Consider the following 24,570-nt stretch of genomic DNA (forward strand, 5'->3'; position numbering starts at 1 on the left):
TTCACGTTTATTCTCTCAGTCACGATCACAATACATACTACCGCCCCCCCACCCAGGGATCTGACGCTGTTAGTTTTTATTTGAAACTGGGAGTAACTGGAGATGTGAGTGGTGTTTTGAGACAATGGAACTGGACATTCTCTGATCTGGAGGGATAAAAGCTGACACACAAATGCTGGTGGATCTGCCTTCTTCGTATCTCACCGTCACTTGATTTTTTTTTATTCAGTTTTATTGAGTGTTCCTGCTCACGCTGAATTAATATGCAGCTTATGGTCTATAATGTCAAAGCCACACTGACAAAAAACAGAGACATAGGTATATTTGATATTTGCAATTATTCATTTTATGACCTGTATAGTACATTTCGGAAAACATTGTGGCACGGATGTAACATTATTCATATTATTCATATTCATTCGCATAACACCGCATGTTTTTTTTCCCCTGATCTTGCCAGTCCCCACATGTTGCTCTTTCTTTTGTACTCCAGGACATGCAGAGGCAACAATAACACAGAGAGGTCAGTTTAGCGCACTATGCAATTATCACATTCAAATGTTAACAGTTCACACACACGCAAGGACTGTCCTTCATTTACGACATGTGTACCTGTTGCAATGTGCACACTTCTCTCTATGCTTTTGGTTTCTATTACACACCTGAAAGAAAGAGACAATGACATTTTGAAGAAATCATTTTATGACCTGAATAGTACCAATCAGAAAACATCACCGCACTAATGCAATATTATTTGAAAACGAACAGCCTCAGATTGGGTGTGAATTTATGCTGGCGCTGTTACTTAGAGTCAGATCAGGAGGGGTTTGGGGGGGGGGGTGGGTACAGCGTGATCATGATTCAGAGAATAAAACTGAAAAAAGCTATCTTTTACAAGCACAATAAATTTCTACCCAATGTCTCATATACAGTATTTGTCTCTTTCTTTTTTTCTCCGTGCTGCGTTGACATCGTGCACCAGAAGGCGTGAGCTTATTCAGTGCAGCAGGATCACGCAGGTGGCCAGTTGCTTATGTTATAAACAAGCTTGACCTGGCAGCGATCAACGCACATGTACTGTGCAAGGCACGCACAGGGGTCACTGAGAAAAGAAGAGTGTTCATGGCTCAACTTGCAGAGGAACTTCGTCGTCACATCTTACTAGAAAAGGCAATGGAAAAAGAAAAGGAGGATGCAACATCAACAAACTTCTGTTCCAAGATAGCCGCTTTCACCAGGAAAGTAAACTGAGTCAGCGTCAGGTGCCCTTTCAATGTAACAGGAACCACAGCATAAAGAGAAGTGTGTGCACGGCAACAGGTACACATGTCGTGAATGTAGGAAGGACGGTCCTTGCGTGTGTGTGAACTGTTAACATTTGAATGTGATGATTGCATAGAGCGCTGAACTGACCTCTCTGTACTATTGTTGCCTCTGCATGTCCTGAAGTACAAAAGAAACAGCAACATGTGGGGACTGATTGGTAATGGCGCAATGCAGTTGTGTGTCATCAGCATAGCTGTGGTAGCTCACGTTGTGCCCTGAGATAATCTGACCTAATGGAAGCATGTAGATTAAGAAGAGCAGAGGACCCAGGATAGAGCCTTGTGGAACACCATATAGAATATCATGTGTCTTTGAGTTATAATTACCACAACTAACAAAGAATTTTCTCCCTGCCAGGAAGGATTCAAACCAATTTAAGACTCTGCCAGAGAGGCCCACCCATTGACTAAGGCGATTCTTAAGAATATTATGATCAATGGTGTCAAATGCGGCACTCAGATCTAAGAGGATGAGAACAGATAAATGGCCTCTGTCTGCATTTACCCGCAAGTCATTTACTACTTTAACGAGTGCAGTTTCTGTGCTGTGATTTGTTCTAAAACCTGACTGAAATTTATCAAGAATAGCAGGTTTATTGAGGTGCTCATTTAACTGTATAATGACTGCCTTCTCTAGAATTTTACTTAAGAAAGGCAGGTTAGAGATGGGTCTAAAATTTTCAAAAGCAGAGGGATCAAGATTATTTTTCTTAAGTAGGGGTTTAACTACCGCAGTCTTAAGACAGTCTGGGAAGACCCCCGTATCTAATGACGAATTTACTATGTCAAGAACATTATCAATAAGCATGTCCGATACTTCTTTGAAAAAATTTGTTGGTATTGGGTCAAGGGCACAGGTGGAGGGTCTCAGTTGAGAAATTATTTTATGTAAATCAGGTAAATCTATCCTAGTGAAGGAGTTTAATTTGTTTATAACGGAGTACTGGGGTTTAGGAGGATCCTCAGTGTTGGGGAGATATACTATGTTATTTCTAATATCATTAATTTTTTGATTGAAAATACTGTACAGCAATAGCCTCACAGGTTTTACTGGATGTACTTAGGAGGCATTCCTTTGAGTTACCTGGGTTTAACAGACGATCAATCATCGAGAATAAGACTCTGGGATTACTAGCATTGTTATTTATAATCTTAGAGAAATAGCAGCGCCTCTCAAGACGGACTGTCTTACTGTATTCTGTTATTTTAACTTTTAATATTTCATAGTGGATAGTTAGTTTAGTCTTCCTCCATTTACACTCAGCTCTCCGGCATGTTCTCTTTAAATCAGACACTCTTTGGGTCTTCCATGGTATAACAATGCTAGAAGATTTTTTAACTGTCTTTTCAGGTGCAATTATGTCAACTACAACTCTCACTTTAGTATTAAATCTTTCCACCTTATTATTTACATTATCCTCGCTATTATAGTTGGCACTATAAATGGACTGATTGCTTAGAATGTTTGTAAGTATTAAAGCTGGTGATGAGTCAAAGAAGCGTTTTTTAACAATATGCTTCTCATGAGTGTTTTCTATCATTATTTCTATATTAAAAAGTAGAAGAAAATGGTCTGATAGACCTTATCAATGACCTGCTTTATATCAACCTTTAGTCCTTTAGTAATTACTAAGTCTAACGTATGACCTGCTTTATGTGTAGGCTGATTAACGAGCTGTCTCAAATCAAAAGAGTCCAGGAGGTTCATAAATTCTTTTACTTTTTGGTCACATTGATTATCTATATGAAAATTAAAGTCGCCGACTATTAAGAGTGTGTCATAGTTTGTAATTAAAATTAACATTAAGTCAGAGAATTCCTCAAAGAAAGACGCGTTGAATTTAGGAGGTCTATACACGGATAATACTAGAACGTGAGAATCTCCATGGATAACAACTGCAAAATACTCAAAGGACTTGAATTTACCAAAACTGACATCTTTATACTTTAACCGGTTTGAGTAAATGTTTGCCAAGCCGCCGCCTTTCTTTCCTTGGCGATCCGCACGAGTAAAACTGTAATCCGGAGGCGCGGATTCGATTAAAACAGCTGTGCCATCTGAGCTAAGCCACGTTTCACAAATCTATTTTTCTATCAGTAATAAGATCGTTGATAAAAAACGTCTTGTTAGTTAAAGCTCTAACATTTAATAGTGCCATATTTAATGTTTCGGAGGGGCAGATGACGTTATTTATATTTGGAACAGGAACCAAGTTATTTTTATTAGCGCCGCTCTGTGTGTATTTTTTGTTTAACCCCTTAACCGCCCTCTGCCGGATATATCCGGCACCGTTGTTTTATTGCTAACGCCATACTGCCGGAATTATCCGGTACATTTGCCTGTGGTTATGTGAATGCCTGGCAAGTAGTATAACTGACGGTTTGGCGTGGGTATTATTACTACGTTGTATTTCGACAAGTCTGTGGTTGTTTTGGCCGGTCATGTGACGTGATTCGCATGTAACAGCTGTGAATATGGCGAAACGTAAACTGACTTCAAGTGAGGCTTTGCAGGCGATTTTGGACAGTTCTGATCATGATTGTAGCAGTTCTGAAGAAGATTTTGGCGACAATGATGAGCAGCAACGTGCGCTGCATGATACTGTGAATGAAGACGCATCGGATGACGGCGATGAGTGGGTGTATCCCCAGCATCTCAACTGGACTGCTGCCTGTGGTGAACTACCTTTTCTGCATCCGTTTGAGGCAACGTGTGGCTTTATTGTTGATGTAAACAATTACACTGCTGAGCAGTTTTATGAGCTGTTTGTGTCACCTGATTTGATCAGACATTTTGTTCATCAGACAAATCTGTATGCAGCACAGTTTATTGAGAAAAATCCCAATTTACCTCCACATTCCCGTGTTCGTGCTTGGTTTGACACTGATGAAAACGAAATGAAAAAATTCATTGGGATTTTGATGTTGATGGGAATAATCAGAAAACCAGATATTGAGATGTACTGGTCTACAGATCCTATGTATGCAACACCTATTTTTTGCAGCTGTCATGACACGTAACCGATTCTCTTTGCTGCTGAAATTCTTTCATTTGAATGACAACAGAAATGAGCCAGATAAGAAAGATCCAAACCGCGACCGCTTGTTCAAGCTACGTCCTTTGATTGATCATTTATTTGAAGCATTTCAGTTGCCCTACATGCCAGGACCGTCAGTTGCAGTTGATGAAAGTTTATTGTTGTGGAAGGGCCGCTTACAGTTTCGACAGTATCTACCATTGAAAAGGGCACGGTTTGGTATCAAGATGTTTTGCTTAGCTGAGAATTCAGGTTACATTTATAGATTTCGTGTATACACTAGCAAAGAGGATCCTATGAGTAGTATTTCAGCAGTGTTGCCAGATGAATGTAAGGACTTTGGACTTTCAGAAAAACGCTGTCGTGTCTGTTCAAAGAAGGGTCAGCGTAGAGACGTCAAGACCTTCTGCTCAAAGTGTCCCAGCAATCCAGGACTTTGTGCAGTTCCCTGCTTTGGCCTGTGGCACAGCAAACTCAAATACTGGGAATGAAACTATGATTGACTGAACTACTTTTGACTTTTGAATTACTTTTGACTGTTCCATTTTGTAGTAGACAATAAATCCAGAAGCCTGAGAAAAGGTACATTTTGTGTTTTATTATGTGTTTGCCCATTTCTAGAACTTGCACAACATTTAGTGGTCAATACTGCTTGAATAAATGTAAAAAATGTAAAAAAAATGTAAAAAAGTAAAAAAACGAAAATTGTTCAGATTTCGCCTGGCGTGGGGAATATTTAGGGAGTTGGCGGTTAAAGGGTTAATCTATAATCTGTTTTTATAGTTTTAATACATTGTTCATCTAAAGTAGTAATTTTACAGGTATACAGGTCATAAAATGAATAATTCCAAATATCATATATACCTATGTCTCTGTTTTTGGTTTTTTTTTTAGGTCATAGACCATAAGGTGCATACTAATTCAGCATGAGCAGGAACACTCAATAAAACAATAAAAAAAAATCAAGTGACGGTGAGATACGAAGAAGGCAGATTCACCAGTGTTTGTGTGTCAGCTTTCATCCCTCCAGATCAGAGAATGTCCAGTTCCATTGCCTCAAAACACCACTCACATCTACAGTTACTCCCAGTTTCAAATAAAAACTAACAGCGTCAGATCCCTAGGGCGGTAGTATGTATCGTGATCGTGACTGAGAGAGTAAAAGTGAAAAAAACCTTAACTTTTCAAGTCCTATAAATGTACACCGTCTGTTACAGATGCAAACCAAATGTATGTGTGTACTGTATAATATTAACAATAAGAGCAGCTCACTACTGAAAACAGCAAATCTAGGAGGCAGTGGGGATCGAACCGGGAACTCTTGATTACAAGTCAGCAAATCTTACTAAAATATGAAAAACGTTTCTCTTCTAAAAATGTGTTTACACAGATTACTGTAGAAACTGAACACACATGAAATGCGTGTGTTCCAAATAATGATCTGTTATTTCCACTCTAAAACTCCAGCAGTTCACTCCCAGATAATCAATAAAGACCTGAGCTGGGAGAACTTTGTGCACGGTCTGCAGCTGTGGGGGGATGGAATAGCAGGCTGCTTGCTGCTTGTTTTTAACGGCACATTTATAGGACAAAAGACGCTGAGGGAGAGGTGCGAATGGATTTAAGGTGGGCCAGATCTACGAGTTTTTTTGTAGGCTCTGGTAATTCTAGTATTAAGATATGAAGAGGTAGGGGAAGTGACAGTGAAGGTGGTAAGGATGAGAAAGGTGCCCATATGCAAGCGCCACAAGGCCGCCCTGCTGCCCACTGCTGAGAGTTGATTCTGCAAAAAAAAATAAAAATAGAGAGTAAAAATTCCAAAACTCTTTGCTTTTAATATAAAGCTGTGGTGCAGAGTTTCAGCATAGTAAATGTGTACTAAATTTCCGGCTACAGGTTATTTGATTTTTGACCTTGACCTCCCTGAGTTGACCTTTGACCTTTTAGGTCAATCATCACCCTGAAAGCAGATAGTAGACGTCACATAGTGTATGTGTACTAAATTTCAGGTCAATAGGTCAAACGGTTTGTGAGCTACAGGTGTTTTAAAATCCTGGACAGACAAACGGACAGCCACAGTAGAGTATTATAGAAGATTTGATCTTCAATCTTCATACATTATACACTTCATATCAAACTTTTATCAATTATTACTATAATATGAAAAGAGTTTCTGTTTTAGTTATGTGTTCAGTATTTCTTGCCTCGCATTTTCTGTCATCCTACATTTATCCAGATTATTGTAGAAATGAAACACACATGAAATGTCTGTACAGTACGCCCCCAAAATTTGAGGGAGTTACATTCGTAGAGCACCCGCAAAGTGTGAAAAACCTCAAATTTTAGATGTGTTTAAAAAAATGTCTATTTTTATAATTTAAACCCTAAATATGCCCCCAAAACACTTTAATTTACTTTCAACCTCAGCTTAATACATTGCCTAAAAAAAAGAATGTAAAGGTAAACCCGTCTACTGCACAGTACTGTACTGATGTGTCTCCTGCAGTCCTAGAAAGTAAAATACTGTAATTTACACAAGCACGTTTTCATTATCAGAAGCCTTAGAAGGTGCAGAGCATTTCAACAGCAGCTTGGGGATTTAACCCTTAAACTGCCACATACTTGGAGTTAATGCACCCCTGCAGAGGCGTAGCTAGGGTTTTCAGCACCCGGGGACAATTGAAGATTTCACGCCCCCTCCTGTTTGCCAAAATGCTATGGGGAACATCAATTCGGCGCCCCCTGGATGCTGCGCCCCGGGACAGATGTCCCCCCTTGCCCCCCCCCCCAGCTATGCCACTGCACCCCTGGACACCAAATACTTTTTTGCTGCACTTTTTAAGTAAACGTCACAATTCACAAAGAAAAAGTGAAATTTTAATGGAACCCATTTTTTTCATGCAAACAGCATGCAACACTGATCATTTTACACACTGCCAATGAACTGTAAAAACTATTTAAAAAACTACTGGAACAATATGTACGAGGTGCAACTCACACCATTGATGAAATTCAGTAACTCACCGAGCCAACTGCTCTTGAACTGGCTGTACTGAAGCTCACAGAGGTAAACACTGATGCTTGCAGGCCAGTCCAGTGCAGCGGCTCAATCCCAGGGACAGTGAGGCTGCAGTGCTGTTGGGGGCAGCAGTGATCATGAGCTGGCTGCTCAATGAATGTACAGCACTGACTGATCAGCTCTGGTGTGCTGGTAAACTGCACTGGGAACTGACTATAGCTGGTTGCGGCATTCAATGAATGTACGTCGCTGAATATACTCGGCTCCTGTGTGCTGGCAAATGGCACTGGAAAATGACTATAGCCGGTTGCGGCGGTTTAAGGGTTAAGAAGAACAAATCAGAAAACACAAGAACACTCAGCTGGAGATGCGTCACAGGGCAGCAGTTGAGATTCATACCGTTGAGAAGACGGCGATTTATTTATTTTTATGGTGGAGATTCCAGGGACGCACCCAGCCTTGGCCTGACCCGCACACACTCACAAACAGAGACAAAAACAAAGCAAAGCTGTAATCAAACAGCAAATAAAGAATGTAATGAAAACAACAATACCACCCCTGCTCTCCTTACGGCAATTACACATTAAATACAACAAAGCACAAACAAATCACACACAGTAAAGTCCATGAAAAACGGCAACAGATGAAATGTAATGATGAAAATAGATAGTCCAGAGATCCGCATGTTGAATGGGAATATAAAGATAGTCCTACCGCTAGTTCTTGAAATGGTGAAGACAGGTGGACGGTTTCAGGAGCGCTCCTTTCTTCGCAGGATGGCCATGAATCCACTTACAGTCCTCATGTATACAGGCAGACAGGCAGACAATCCAGACGCCAACCAAGAAACGATCCGGGACAAAACGAATAAATACAGGTAACCCAACAGAAGGCAGACAGACAGGAACTAGAAAGACAAATTACAAAAACTTTTTTTTTGCTTTTGGTCACCGGCCCTATTTTTAAAAGTTGCACTGACATCCTTTGACCCCAACAGCGCCTGCACCCTCAGCAGAAGACCAATCAGAGCCACTGCAGGGACTGCTGGGAGTTGCAGTTTCAAATTCTATTGGCTACTTTCACCATCTCAAGCCACATTTTCATCTACGGTTGCTTCCTGTTCTCTCTACCGTACAGTATTGCCATGAAAAAAGTCATAAAAATTGCAGAGGATATTTGCGGTTTCTGCTAACAATTATTAGTTAGGTTTTGAGGAAAAATCCACAAATGAATGAAGCCGCGAACTCTGAACCATGACTTCTCGGAGGACTACTGTATTCCAAATAACGATATACCTGTATTATTTACCCTGCACAACTCAAGGGACCTCACACCCAGGTAAACAGACTTGAGCTCTGAGAATTTTCAATTCAGCTGTATCAGTGGGGGATTGGACAGCAGGCTGAACATTAGAACATTAGAACACTCGAGACGAGAACAGGCCGTTCAGCCCAACAAAGCTCACCAATCCTATCCACTTATTTCTTCCAAAAAAACATCAAGTCAAGTTTTGAAAGTCCCTAACGTCTTACTGTCTATCACACTACTTGGTCACGTATTCCAAGTGTCTATCGTTCTTTGTGTAAAGAAAAACTTCCTTGTGAATTTCCCCTTGGGATTAATAAAGTATCTATCTATCTATCTATCTAATGTTTGTACGAAATTTACTCTTAACAAGTTTCCAACTGTGTCCCCATGTTCTTGATGAACTCATTTTAAAGTCGCAGTCTCAATCCACTTACACTAATTCTCTTCATAATTTTAAACACTTCAGTCAGGTATCCTTAATCTTCTTTTGCTTAAACTGCATAGGCTCAGCTCTTTAAATCTTTTTACATAATTCATTCCCTGTAGCCCTGAATCAGCCTAGTCGCTCTTCTCTGGACCTTTTCTAGTGCTGCTGTGTCCTTTTTGTAGCCTGGAGACTAAAACTGCACACAGGACTCCAGATGAGGCCTCACCAGTGTGTTATAAAGATTGAGCAGAACCTCCTGTGACTTGGACTCCACACATCAAGGAGCTATATAACCTGACATTCTGTTAGCCTTCTAAATGGCTTCTGGACACTGTCTGCCAGTCGATAGCTTAGAGTCCACTATGACTGCTAAATCTTTCTCATAAGGTGTCCTCTTGATTTTCAAACCGCTCATTGCGTATTCAAACCTAACATTTTGAGTTCTTATGTGTAATACTTTACATTTACTGACATTACATTTCATCTGCCATAAATCTGTCCAAGCCTGTATGCTATCCAAGTCCTTCTGTGATGATATAATGGAATCCAAATTACGTATATGATGTAAAAACTATGTGATTGTATAAAAAATAAACTTGGCATAAAGCCACGCACATTTTCACGCCAGCTCAATCTCTGGTATATGCTAGTTCTCCGCTCGGTTTTTCAAACTGGCAGCACCCAGCATCAAAGCAATGCTTCTGTTCCAGTGTGGTTTCCCTTTCTTTTTTAGATTGTTTATTAGTTTAAGGCATTTGATTGTAATTAACCCATAACAATATAGTGGTCCACAGAATGGCCAAACTATTCCAATAACCATAGCTGCTTTAGTGTTGTTACTCTCAATGTACCACTCAGAGTATTTATATCACTATATCTGAGTGTGGAATCACACCTCTACAGCAACTGATTGGAAAGAGGATTATCGGTATACAGCATCAAGCACACGCTGCCTCAGCCATGCTGTCTATTGAACTGCTCTCTTATGGCAAATGCTTCAGAGCCTTTCCTGTACGGACCTCACGGTTCAGAAACAGTTTCATCCCAAGAACTATAAACGCACCCAATCAGTCCATCAAGTGCTCCTTGTAGAACTGCTTGTACTCATTAGTGCAATCACCTCACTGTAAACTTGCGATACAACTATAATATTGCCACTTTATAAGGCGCGTATTTACATATGATAACAATATCATTTTTAAGATGAAATGCAGCAAAATATGGTTTTTACTTTATACAGATACAATTTTAACATCATTTAAATAATCTATATTGTCAATAATTAAACATAGGATGACACGGTGCCGCAGCGCTAGCTAGTTCAGGGATTGTTCCTGCATTGCGCTGTATTCTTGCTGGTGCTGACGCGGCACTGGAAAGATAGACGGATAGAACAATTAAACATGTACTACGAAGATATTGCGATGATCCTTAAAAGTTTTGAAGAATCGCGTTCTAAGCTTACAGCTTAATGTCTATTACAGAGCTGATTGTGTGGCGATTTCTGTACTTGGAGAAAGAAAAGGAAGGACAGGAATTGGGGGTTAGTACGTTTGAAAGAGACAGTACTGCTGCGATAAATTATTTAATTGAAAGTCGTGCACAGCGCAGCAAACATCTTGCGTGAGGCGAAAACAGTCTCTGGACGTGGAGCCGGCTCGTCACTATCACTGCACCACTGTGTTCCCATGTTTAATAACATGCTTTAATTCCTATCATCATGAAAATGATATCAAGTATACATCTCAGTATTTTAATTTTTCAGAGAGCTGTAATATCACGAATGTAATGGATTCTGTGTCCTGTTAGCAGAAGAGAAAGCCTGTTTAAGAAGCACGTAGTGATTCACACACATAGAGCACATAGAAGAACACATGCAATTCAAAACAAAGCATTTTACGTGCTACTTTAGTTACAATGGGATCTAAGAAACTAGTAAATTAAATGATTTTAAGATGAAGTTTATGATGTTTTACTTTAATGACAAAATAAACTATGTGATTAAAGTGGAAATTTCGAGATTAAAGTTGACATTTAAAGCTTTTTTTTGCCACTGTGTGCCTATTTTTTGTTTTTTTTCTGTACCCTAATAAGCTTCCATATGACTCTCAGACGATGGGCTACGACTCGCCTTTTCACTGCGACTTTGATATCTAACAACTTCATTTTTATTTCGGGCACTGTGCGACTTTGTAAACTTGAGCTTTCAAGTTTCTCCAGCACTTGTTGTTTATATCACTGTTTAAACCAACAAATAGTACGTTTTTCTTTGCTTCCACTTGGTATTCGCTGAAATTCTATTTCCCCCCGTGCTTTTGCCATTGCCTTTTCACAGAAAGCTGGGTTTAAGGGCTATTTATATTGATTTGCATATTCAAAGAGGCGTAATTCTGGGAGGAGTTGGGGAGTGGCAGCAGGTGCGTGTACGTGCATTACTTTTCATGCTGACTGGGATTTATGTAGCGGAAGAACGTGGAAGTTGGCATTCACACATATTTATGTATCTGGATTTTTTGTGCATACGCACATTTCCACTTTTGTCCGTACGCCATGTTTTAGAGTGAATTATATGCATGGCGTTATGCATGAGGTCCCTGGTGATTTGTTTGATTTCAGCCTATTTAATCTGAGCAGCACTTCTCCCTCTACAATTTCCAAATCCCTCAGTACCTCCTTAGAAGTCTTGTTTACCTCTGGGAGGTTATCCACTTGCTCACTTGTGAACACCTCAGAAAAATGTAGGTTTAGGGCATCCACAATTTCACTGTCTGTATCAATTAATTCCCCTTTACTATTTCTGATGCATCTCACCTCCTCTTTGACTTTTCTTTCACCTTAGCTGCCATATTCCCCTCCAGCTGTCCTGATATCCTTCTTAATGGTTGCCCTCATGTTCTCATACGTTCTACGATTCACTTTGCAGTCATTAGTCTTATATGCCTTATTCATCTGTTTTTTCCTTTGCAGCTTCTTTTTTAAGCCTTTATTAATCCACTGTAGAGTTTTATAAAATTTCCTATTAACTCCAAATATACATATGTATCTGTCCTGCATTACATGTAAAACATTTTTAAACCTGTTCCAGTGCTCCTCGACTGTCTCCACACTTAAAAGCTTATCCCAGTGTATCTACCTTAGACATTTGCGCATCTGCTCAAAATTTGCCCTGCCGAAGTTCAACTTAACAATTTTAGTCATCTGCACTCTTACAAAACACAGAGAATTGTATGATATTATGGTCAGTTGACCCTAGTGGTTCAATCACCTCTACACCCTCAATTCTATCCTGATTATTACAAAATGCTAAATCCAGACAGGCTTCACCCCTTGTTGGTGCTTTAATATGCTGTGTTAGAAAACAGTCACTGATTACTTCTAAAAACTCCTGCTCTTGTGCTCCTCCATCTGCAAGGTTATCCCAGTTAATATTTGGATAATTAAAGTCCCCCATGACTATAATATCTCCCTGTAAATTTGCCTTTTTGATATTACTAAAAAGATGTGTGTTGAAATTTCTGTCTGAATTGGGTGGTCTATCACACACTCCTAAAATAAGATCTCTTTCCCTAATATTTTCCAGGCGAAGCCACTTGTCCTCACTAAGATGGGCTCATCATCCAACTGAAGGGGACTTACATTTAAATTCTGTTTTGCATAAACAGCAACCCCACCTCCTTTTCTGTTCTGTCTCTCCTTCCTAATAATGTGTATCCCTCTATGTTACCATCATCCCCATCTTTGTTATTTAGCCAGGTTTCCGTTATTGCTATAATATTATAATTATGCTCTGCTACATATAGCTCCAGCTCAATTACCTTGTTTTTGATACTTCTAGCATTAAGGCAAGCTATTTTTAATGTGTTACTCCTTCTACATTTAAATGTTGGGTTAGAATTTACATTACTACTTTTTTATTTCTACACCGTTGTTTTTTCCTCCATGTCCTAAACTCCCTGCCCCTCCATTCCCTAGTTTAAACAATCCTTGACTACCCTTCTACCCTGCACCAAGATTTGGGCCATGCGTTAAGCCTTCTAATCTCCACAATCTTACCTGGACTGGAGCGTGGCACAGGCAGAACTTCGGAGAAGACTACTTTGTCAGTTCTGCTTCTCAGCTTGGCACCTAACTCTTTGAATATGGATTGCAGAACTGACAGACTACCCTTATGTTTGTCATTTGTTCCAATATGGACAATGACAACTGGATCTACCCCCGCTCTGGCCAAGAGCCTATCCACCCTTCCAGAGAGGTCCCCACCTGTGCTCCCGGAAGGCAACACACCGTGTGAGACTCTCTCTCTCTGGAGCACACCTGCGCGTCAATCCCCCTAATGATTGAGTATCACTACCTCTCTCTTTCTGGGAACTGGTTATGAGGTGACCCATTGTGGCTCCTCATCCCTGCCTACCACCTCATAATCATCAGAAACACCATCTAGCTCTGCAACGACATGATAACGGTTTGAGTCTTCTAGTTCTGGGGTTGTTGCCCCCGGACAGTGTGCACCCTTTACCTTACGCCTTGTGACCGTGACCCACCTATTTCTACCGGTCTGGTCTGGAATCTCCTCCTGTGTCACCTTGGGGGTGCACACTATCTCTCTAAAGGACACCTGGGCCAAGTCCGCCAATTCTCTATTACAACGCAGGTCAGCCAACTCCTCCTCCAGTTCAGCGACCCTGAGCTTGAGGTGTTGGATCAGCTGGCATCTCCTGCAGATGTAGCCCTCATAGACAACTGGCTGTTCCAAACCATCATCTAAAAAATCCAACATCCAATAGGACTTGCATTGCACTGGCCTCATGATAGATAGATAGATAGATAGATAGATAGATAGATAGATAGATAGATAGATAGATAGATAGATAGATAGATAGATAGATAGATAGATAGATAGATAGATAGATAGATAGATGGGGATTAATAAAGTATCTATCTATCTAAGGGGAAATTCACATACTCCAGCAGCAGCATACTGATAAAGAACAATATTAATTAAAGAGCAATAAAAATGCAGGTATAACAGACAATAACTTTGTATAATGTTAACATTTACACTCCCGGGTGGAATTGAAGAGTCGCATAGTGTGGCGGAGGAACGATCTCCTCAGTCTGTCAGTGGAACAGGACAGTGACAGCCGTCTGTCGCTGAAGCTGCTCCTCTGTCTGGAGATGATCCTGTTCAGTGGATTCAGTGGATTCTCCATGATTGATAGGAGCCTGTTCAGCGCCACAGATGTCAAACTGTCCAGCTCTGTGCCTACAATAGAGCCTGCCTTCCTCACCAGTTTGTCCAGCTCTGAGGGGTCCCTCTTCTTTATGCTGCCTCCCCAGCACACCACCGTGTAGAAGAGGGCGCTCGCCGCAACCGTTTGATAGAACATCTGCAGCATCTTATCGCAGATGTTGAAGGACGCCAGCCTTCTAAGGAAGTATAGTCGGCTCTGTCCTCTCTTGCACAGAGCATCAGTATTGGCAGTCCAGTCCAATTTGTCACCCAGCTGCACTCCCAGGTATTTATAGGTTTGCACTCTCTGCACACAGTCACCTCTGATGATCATGGGGTCCATGAGGGGCCTGGGTCTCCTAAAATCCATCACCAGCTCTTTGGTTTTGCTGGTGTTCAGGTGTAGGTGGTTTGAGTCGCACCATTTGATTTGATTTGGGATTAGTAAAACTGCCTTAACTTTTATTTTTCTTAAAATTAACTGATTTAACTTAAACTGGTAAGATCTGCTACAGCTATCTTACACCTTCTGTCCCCTTAAGCTCCTGTACTGTTCTCCCTCTCAGCACCCTGCTATTATTCTTTCTATGAGGTTAACTTTACTATTCTCTGTCTCTTCTCCTAACTTTGCGTTCCTCTTACTTATAAGCTCTCCACTCGCACTGTTTGTATTAATGAACCCTTATGCTGTCACCAGCTTAACTGCTCTACCTCTGGACCGCTAAGGACTGTTTAATCTAAAATAAACAAATAAATCAAACTTTACTACCTTATCTGCTCCTACAGCCCCTTGTGCCTGATCAGCGGTGTCTTAATGCTGGCCGCTGACCTGCGCACTGCTGAGCCTTCAGCTTTTACTGCTTTGAAGTCAGCAGCGGCCTTTTTTTCTTTTCCTTTAAACTAAGGACTCTCTGTTATAATGACACATTTCTTTGATTACAAATGCTGATATCAGCTACTGCTGCTTTCTACCCTGCCTCTTCCATGCTACTTCAGATAACAAGAACAAGCACAGGTACAAGTACAAGGAACTTTTCCAAGATCACCTCCAAACACCCAGCTACTTTTGCTCTTGTGTGGGCGAAAAAAAGCAAAAAAATAATCCATGGTTCCTTAGCGGCAACCAAATCCCAGGTTTTTAAGAGCAAAATGTTTTTCTTTTCATTTAACTCTCACACCTCAGAAAACACCAAAAACTCTCAACAGCCTCTAGCATTTGCAAAGTTCACGTCAGCACGCCTCAAGCCTTAGCACGTCAGCCTTATATAATTTAATAGACTTTTATTTTATAGAAGTCATTTGGGAATAAACCAACAAATCTACCAGAGTAAATGTCTACATTGATTGACACTGCATGTAAATTCAGTAGTTTATAAAATGAACCTCTAGTCTTTGTCTCTCTGACCATCCTCCTCATGCTGTAACAGACTGCTGGGAGAGATGCTCCCTCCTTAGCTTAGCGCTGCGGTGAAATGAATGACGCAGATGGATGAGCTTTTTTCCTGCCCGATTACTGACTAAAACGTTTTATCGGATTTGTCCTGTTAGAGGCAGGCAAGAAAAAAAGAGGAAGGCCTAAGAGACGATTTATGGATGTGGTGAGAGATGACATGCAGGTGATGGGTGTGACAGAGCAAGATGACGAGGACAGAAAAATATGGAAGAAGATGATCCACTGTGGTGACCCCTAACAGGAGCAGCCGAAAGAAGAAGAAGAAGAAGAAGAGGATATGTTTCTTTCTTTAATTAGAATGTTGATTTCTACCACACCAGTGACCAACATAAGTAACACGTCACCTCAAATGGAGGTTCCCACAACTTGACGCACCTTTCTATGGCATGTCAATGACTTCACTCTGAAAAAGACACTGAATCAAAGTGAAAAGCAAATTGCAGAGACAGGCAAGAACAAATAATGAAACACTAGACTCAGGATCTGATCATCCGATGAGGAAGCTGAAAGCTCATATGGCCTGTGCTGCTTGCATAGAACCTGAATTCAGAGTCAGAGCTCAGAGTCAAGGCCGAGAGTTCTACCCTGAACAACGAGAACGGCGGCCACCAGACAGAAATCCGCAGCAAGGAACATCAATGGAACTGAGACAAGCACTGGAAGTGGAGAAAAGTGTTATAGAACCAAGAGTGGGAAATGCTGATGACCCAGCGGGGGCCACAAATAGTCAGGGAGACCTATGAACTGAAAAACAAAGTGATAGAGAGGGGAAACTTTTAGAAGATCATCTCGCACTGTTAAACCAAGAGAAGTATCCAACTACCGCAGACTGGGACAGCCATCATACCAGCCATGGAATCCTGGCATCAGTGCAATTATGCCGAATTCTATTTATCTGTTACCAAGCCATACATAATAGTGTATCCTGCATACACAGGATCTGATTAATATCCAAGACCTGTGGTTGAGACACACTAGGCACTGAATCAAAGGCCTAGTCTTTAGAGCAAGATGTCAGGAGACATCTCAAAGAAGTAGGGAACAGTGTAATGGGATAGACATTGTGTTTTAAAGAGAAGGACATTTCTATGTGTAGGCAAAAAAAAACCAAAGCATGTAAATAGCAAATGTAAAAGCCAGTAAATGAAGGGCCAATAGGTACCCTTTGTTTGAGACTGGGATAAGTAAAAAGCAAATTTCTTCACTAATTCTGTTACAGGTCGTTGTGATTGCTGTCAACTAGGGCTGTCTTAACAACATTATAGGCCCCCGGGCAAAGTAGTACACTGGGGCCCCTACCTACACAACTACTTGGCAAGTCACAACATACAGAGATTAGCATGGGACCCCTATGTTTGTGGGGCCATGAGCACATGCAGCACACACATGACAGAACTGCCTACTTCCTTAGAAAATGTTTGTATTTACTTGGTTTTAAAAGTAACGTGTTCTCGGGACATTGGTCTCTAATCAGCATACAGTGGTATTTGTACTTCTTGATAGCTGCCAACAATACTATTGTTACTTCTTCTTATTCTTTTGGCTGCTCCCGTTAGGGATTGCCACAGTGGATCATCTTCTTTCATATCTCCCTGTCCTCTGCATCTTGTTCTGTTACTCCCATCACCTTCATGTCCCCTCTCACCGCATCCAAAAACCTTCTCTTAGGCCTTCCTCTTTTACTCTTCCCTGGCAGCTCTGTCCTTAGCATCCTTCTCCCAATATACCCAGCATCTCTCCTCTGCACATGTCCAAACCAACGCAATCTAACACTCTGACTTTGTCTCCCAACCATCCAACTTGAGCTGACCCTCTAATGTCCTCATTTCTAATCCTGTCTATCCTCATCATACCCAATGCAAATCTTAGCATCTTTAACTCTGCCACCTCCAGCTCTGTCTCCTGCTTTCTGGTCAGTGCCACCGTCTCCAACCCATATAACATAGCTGGTCTCACTACCGTCCTGTAGACCTTCCCTTTCACTCTTGCTGATACCCGTCTGTCACAAATCACTCCTGACACTCTTCTCCACCCACTCCACCCTGCCTGCACTCTCTTTTTCACCTCTCTTCCACACTCCCCATTACTCTGTACTGTTGATCCCAAGTATTTAAACTCATACACCTTCGCCAACTCTACTCCCTGCATCCTCACCATTCCACTGACCTCCCTCTCATTTACACACATGTATTCTCTCTTGTTCGTACTGACCTTCATTCCTCTCCTCTCTAGAGCATATCTCCACCACTCCAGTGTCTCCTCAACCTGCTCCCTACTATCGCTACAGATCACAATGTCATCACCAAACATCATAGTCCACGGGGACTCATGTCTAATCTCATCTGTTAACCTGTCCATCACCATTGCAAATAAGAAAGGGCTCAGAGCCGATCCCTGAAGTAATCCCACCTCCACCTTGAATGCATCCATCACTCCTACCGCACACCTCACCACGGTCACAATTCCCTCGTACATATCCTGTACAACTCTTATGTACTTTTCTGCCACTCCCGACTCATACAATACCACAGCTCCTCTCAGTCACTTTGTCATATGCTTTCTCCAGGTCCACAAAGATGCAATGCAACTCCTTCTGGCCTTCTCTAAACTTCTCCATCAACATCCTCAGAGCAAACATCACATCTGTGGTGCTCTTTCTTGGCATGAAGCCATACTGCTGCTCACTAATCATCACCTCACTTCTTAACTGAGCTTCCACTACTCTTTCCCATAACTTCATGCTGTGGCTCATCAATTTTAAACCCCTATACTTACTACAGTCCTGCACATCCCCCTTATTCTTAAATATCGACACCAGTACACTTCTTCTCCACTCCTCAGGCATCCTCTCACTTTACAAGATTCCATTAAACAATCTGGTTAAAAACTCCACTGCCATCTCTCCTAAACACCTTTATGCTTCCACAGGTATGTCATCTGGACCAGCGGCTTTTCCATTTTTCATCCTCTTCATAGCTGTCCTTACATTCCTCCTTGCTAATCCGTTGCACTTCCTGATCTCCACATCATCCCACCTCTTCTCTCTCTCATTCTCTTCATATATCAGCCTCTCAAAGTACTCTTTCCATCTTTATCCTTTATCACCCTAACCTGCTGCGCATCTTTCCCAGCTCTGTCTCACCCATCGGTCCTTTTCTCCTTCCTTAGTGTTCAACCTCTCATACAACTCATCATACACCTTTTCTTAAGCCTTCGCCACCTCTCTCTTCACCTTGCACCTTATCTCCTTGTACTCTTGTCTACTTTCTGCATCTCTCTGACTTTCCCACTTCTTCTTCGCCATTCTCATCCTCTGTATACTCTCCTGTATTTCCTCATTCCACCACCAGGTTTCCTTTTCCTTCTTGCTTTGTCCAGATGTCATGCCAAGCACCCTTCTTGCTGTCACCCTTACTACATCTGTTGTAGTTTCCCAGCTGTCTGGTGACTCTTCACTGTCACCCAGTGCCTGTCTCACCTCCTCCCTAAACTCAACCTTGCAGTCTTCCTTTTTCAACTTCCACCATTTATTTGATCCTTGGCTCTGTGTTCACTCTCTTCCTCTTCTTGATCTCCCACATCATCCTACAGACCACCATCCTATGCTGCTTAACTACACTTTCCCCTGCCACCACTTTGCCATGTCCATTGAAATCCACTCCAATCACCACTTTCTGTCCCTTGGGTACACTGTTCATCACTTCATCCAACTCACTCCAGAAATCTTCTTTCTCACCCATTGCACACCCAACTTGTGGGGCATATGCAGTAACAACATTCATCATCACACCTCCAATTTCCAGCTTCATAATCATTACTCTGTCTGACACTCTTTTCACCTCCAAAATACTCTGATTATCTGTATTTTTGTCCGCATATTGATTTGGCAAAATTTTGCACGGGATGCCCTTCCTGACATAACCCTCCCCATTTTTCCGGGCTTGGGACCGGCACGGAGAAACACACTGGTTTGTGCATCCCCTGTGGCTGGGTTGGCAACAATACTATTGTTTAACCAATGAAAATGTGTTTCCAGTATTGTTAAGCCAAGGAAATTAGTATGTACCGTTGTTTAATCAATCATCATCTAAGCAGAGCCTGAAGCAGTTATACACCTCTGGGCAAACTGGAATAAACAGAAGTATGGTCAGAGATTTCTGACCATCGCTGGTTTCTTTAATGGTTTTGGCACCATCCTGCTGTGGCTACACCCTGTAGGAACAGTGGCTTGTAACTGGCACAAGTTCCCCTAGGCCTGAGGCCTGTAACAAGATCACTTTATGTGTGGCAAAGAGGGAAATGTCTGTGACTGACATCGATATGAGCTCAAAGCCACGATGTGTTTACTCTGAACATGTTGTGTTTTAGAAGGTGGCTCAGATATAATAAAGCCTCAGATGTAGAATGATAATGTTCATGCAGACACTCCTCTGGGCCTGCCAGAATGTCCAATCTGGGTCTCATTATGTTTCACTGAAAAGAATTTTGTGAAGGAGTTGTGCTTCTTTATCAATTGCTCATTCAGGAAGTGGTACGACATTTTCATCGTTTTGTTGGGTTTTTCTGCTTTTAAATTTATGAACTTTGATCTTATGACTGGATGCTCTGCTGAGCCCTCAAAGCATTAATCCTTCACAGTAAAGCTGCTCTTTTGCAGGTTAATTTCAGCACATTTCTTGTCCCAGTAATTGCGTTGGATTTCATCAAATATTTCTTTCTGGAAGACGCAAATCCTGATCCGTTCCAAAGAGCAGGATCAGCGAGTTATCGCATCTTTGGCCTCATGGATCACACAATTCTGGCTTAATCTGTTCCAGAAACACAGGGTTGGCTAAATCCTGGCTTTCTGGAGTGGAATTAACCCCATTTCCATAAATTCTGACTTACTTTAATCAGATTTCAGTCTAATCCTACTTTCTACATTAGTGCTAACACCATATTTAAAATGAACCAAATATTTAACAGCAAAAAAGAGCAAATTAATTTGGTCTAACACACACACACATGCTCTCCTCATGTACAGTAGGTATTCATGTAGCATAACCAGTTTGTAACTTCTGGAGTAACACAAGAAAACAGAGAAACTGGGAAATGACAGCCAGCTCATGTAATGGAGTAATCCAAATAAAAGAAGAAATTGGTGGGGATGAAGAACTGAAGCCACTGGGGGTCCAGGACTGGACTTGAAAGGCCCTCACTGGCCCAGACAGTGACAATGGTGGGTCAAAGTGACCCTTTAAATACTTTTCACAGCTTGTGTTGCAATTTTTGATATTTTATTTTTTTCTGAACCTAATAATTTTTATGGGTCATTTTTTTTTGTGTTGTAAATCACAAAGACTTTAAATATTTGCTCTTCTTTCTTAAGGGAGTTCTACGTAGCGACATTGTGTTGCTATCAGGCACATTCCAGGCGTCATGAGTGTGACACTATGTAAGCTGGCATTGTGTGCACCTCAGGGTCCGACTTACTCTGCAGTTTTTTCTGCACACTGTTTTTATTTTTACTTTGAATTCTGTTAAACGTTTGGCCTTAATGTCAGGTAGTCCTGATTTTATGGTTTAAACCTCTGCTTTGTTTTTCAAGTTCCAATTCATTTCCTGGTCCTTTCTCTCTTTTTCCCCTTTCTGTTGTTTCCCATGTTATGTCGGTACAGGTCTCTTCCTGTAGCTCAGTGTTTCCAATTTTGTGTTAATAATTGATGCTCCTTTTGTCCATGTTGAACACTTTTCACTTTTCTACATTAAATTGCATTTTCCAAGTGACCACCCAACTCTTTTTGTGTTGTTTTTGCTGCCTCCACAGTATCGGCTATCCCTCCAACTTGTGTGTTTCACAAGTTCACTAACAACATCAGAATCTATCATTAATATCAAATATAAGACGTAGGGGTCCAGGACAGACCCTGAGGGACTCCACTGAAGACCCCATTCTCCTGTTATCTGTACTCTTTGTCTCCTGCCGGTTTACCAACTTGAATGCAGTTGTGTAGGTTACCTCTGATATCTACAGGTTGTAGTCTCAGAATTAAAATTGGAATCTTATAGTCGAAGTCAAAGATAAGAAAATAAATAAGAGAAGCACTCTGGATAAGGAATATGAGGCTCAGGACAGATACTGGAAGTAAAACAGTGAAAACTCAAATATACAAAACTAAACAAAGTAGTCTATGGATAAAAAAATATTATTAAATCAAAAAGGAACCATAAAAGGCAGGACAGGAACAACAGAGCAGAAAGAGGCTTTGTCTAAAATCAAAATCTAAAGCAAACCAATCCAGACAACATCCAATGACAGGACCTCACTCAAGAGCCGGGGGTCAAAACCAGAAAATCCAAAGAAAAGAAAAAGAAACCAAATGAGAATCAAGAATAAGCCACAAACAATCGATAAAGTCAGAACTTCAGCTGCTCCTTAAAGACTTGATGGGCCTGCCAGTCCTCCATCTGCACCATTAGGTGGGCCTGCCTCCTTTGGCTCCATAGTGAAGAGACGACAAACAACAAAAAACACTGCATAGAAACACAACACAACAACAAAGAAATTCATAATATTACAAAGATGCAAGCCAAAACGGAATTAAATCCATTCATCCATCCATCCATTGTCTTCCGCTTATCCGAGGTCGGGTCGCGGGGGTAGCAGCTTGAGCAGAGATGCCCAGACTTCCCTCTCCCTGGCCACTTCTTCTAGCTCTTCCGGGAGAATCCCAAGGCGTTCCCAGGTCAGCTGGGAGACATAGTCCCTCCAGCGTGTCCTGGGTCTTCTCCGGGGCCTCCTCCCGGTTAGACGTGCCCGGAACACCTCACCAGGGAGGCGTCCAGGAGGCATCCTGATCAGATGCCCGAGCCACCTCATCTGACTCCTCTCGATGCAGAGGAGCAGTGGCTCTACTCTGAGCCCCTCCCGGATGACTGAGCTTCTCACCCTATCTTTAAGGGAGAGCCCAGACACCCTGCGGAGGAAACTCATTTCAGCCGCTTGTATTCGCGATCTCGTTCTTTCGGTCACTACCCATAGCTCATGACCATAGGTGAGGGTAGGAACATAGATCGACCGGTAAATTGAGAGTTTTGCCTTATGGCTCAGCTCCTTTTTCACCACGACAGACCGATGCAGAGCCCTCATCACTGCGGACGCCGCACCAATTCGCTTGTCGATCTCACGCTCCATTCTTCCCTCACTCGTGAACAAGTCCCCAAGATACTTGAACTCCTCCACTTGAGGCAGGATCTCGCTCCCAACCCTGAGAGGGCACTCCACCCTTTTCCAGCTGAGGACCATGGTCTCGGATTTGGAGGTGCTGATTCTCATCCCAGCCGCTTCACACTCAGCTGCGAACCGATCCAGAGAGAGCTGAAGATCACGGCCTGATGAAGCAAACAGGACAACATCATATGCAAAAAGCCGTGACCCAATCCTGAGTCCACCAAACCGGACCCCCTCAACACCCTGGCTGCGCCTAGAAATTCTGTCCATAAAAGTTATAAACAGAATCGGTGACAAAGGGCAGCCCTGGCGGAGTCCAACTCTCACTGGAAATGGGTTCGACTTACTGCCGGCAATGCGGAACAAGCTCTGACACTGGTTGTACAGGGACTGAACAGCCCTTATCAGGGGGTCCGGTACCCCATACTCCCGGAGACGGAATTAAATCATAATATGAAAATATTTTTAAACAACAGAAAGACTAAATTAGCAAGAAATAAACTCAGCCTCCTTAATGTCATGTTTAGCACCAGTAAAACAAGCCAAAAGTATTATCATGTGTAAGAGAAAACGTGTAAATTCCAAAATGTCAGTACAACCACAGTAGGAAAGGCCTGTCGAGTGCCCACTGCTGCACGTTGCAGATTTAGTACACGTCCTTCAGGAGACATGTTTATAAAACAGTCACAAATGGCTGTAGGCCCTTTTCAAGCAGGTTTTTTATAATATTTTTTCTATTGCTTATACATGAGAGGGTAGAAAGTCAGTGTCTGACCTGCACGATCGACAACATTCATTATGTTATTGGCTTAGTGACTTCCACATTTCTCCTGACATGAACATTGATATTAATAGTTGTGGCATTGTGAACAGTAATTAGGAATTAGGAGGCAAACATCTTTCTGTCCTTCTACTTGATATCAATCATCTACTGCACCAGGCTGTCACTTCACACACTCACACGGCATATCATGGTGATTTGGTCATTCAGTGCCATATGCATCAGTTTTCCTTTGAAGTAAAATCTTGATCAGTTCAGGTGAGGTACAGAAATCGTCAGTCATTATCATACAGTAACCTTGGTCAAGCAAAGGGTCCACCAGTGACAGGGCATATGATGTACTGATGCCATATTGACTGGACTGTCCGTGTTAAGGTCTGATGACCAAATCCCATCGTCATCGCTGTCACTCCATTCAAGCAATGGTTCATTTTCAGTTTGTTTTAAAGCTGTCCTCACAACTTCTCATTTACATGTAATTATTTACATGCACCCCACTCATGAATATTGATGAGATAACTTCAAGTTATTATAAAGTGGCAAAATGCACAGAAATGTTCCTGATTTTTTTGCAAGATGATTATTTTTCATCCATTAGATAACAGCAGAACACTGTCCTGAGAGTTATTTAGGCTTAACATTGGAAAGCGGATCATTGTACGTCACCCTAAGTCTGACTCGAGTTTAACCATATTTACATAGAAATAAGACCCCAATCTAACAGCAAAGAATTTATGCCAATGCAACAACAGTGGCTGAAATATTACATGGGGAAATTT

At 41.7% G+C, this 24,570-nt stretch overlaps 2 protein-coding genes and 1 long non-coding RNA gene across 5 annotated transcripts in view; 2 read left to right on the forward strand and 1 right to left on the reverse strand.

Moving 5' to 3' along the window:
• Window positions 1-24,570, forward strand: part of LOC114643553 (protein NLRC5-like) — a 5,922,889-nt gene that overhangs the window by 3,825,438 nt on the left and 2,072,881 nt on the right. The gene's annotated exons all lie outside the window — the stretch shown is intronic.
• The window catches only part of LOC114641960 (NACHT, LRR and PYD domains-containing protein 3-like), a 592,098-nt gene that overhangs the window by 557,390 nt on the left and 10,138 nt on the right, over window positions 1-24,570 (reverse strand). The gene's annotated exons all lie outside the window — the stretch shown is intronic.
• LOC127527388 (uncharacterized) overlaps window positions 1-24,570 on the forward strand; it is a 236,632-nt gene that overhangs the window by 135,339 nt on the left and 76,723 nt on the right. The window lies entirely within an intron of this gene.

This window comes from Erpetoichthys calabaricus, chromosome 4, assembly GCF_900747795.2.
Source record: "Erpetoichthys calabaricus chromosome 4, fErpCal1.3, whole genome shotgun sequence".
In the NCBI taxonomy this organism is placed as follows: domain Eukaryota; kingdom Metazoa; phylum Chordata; class Cladistia; order Polypteriformes; family Polypteridae; genus Erpetoichthys; species Erpetoichthys calabaricus.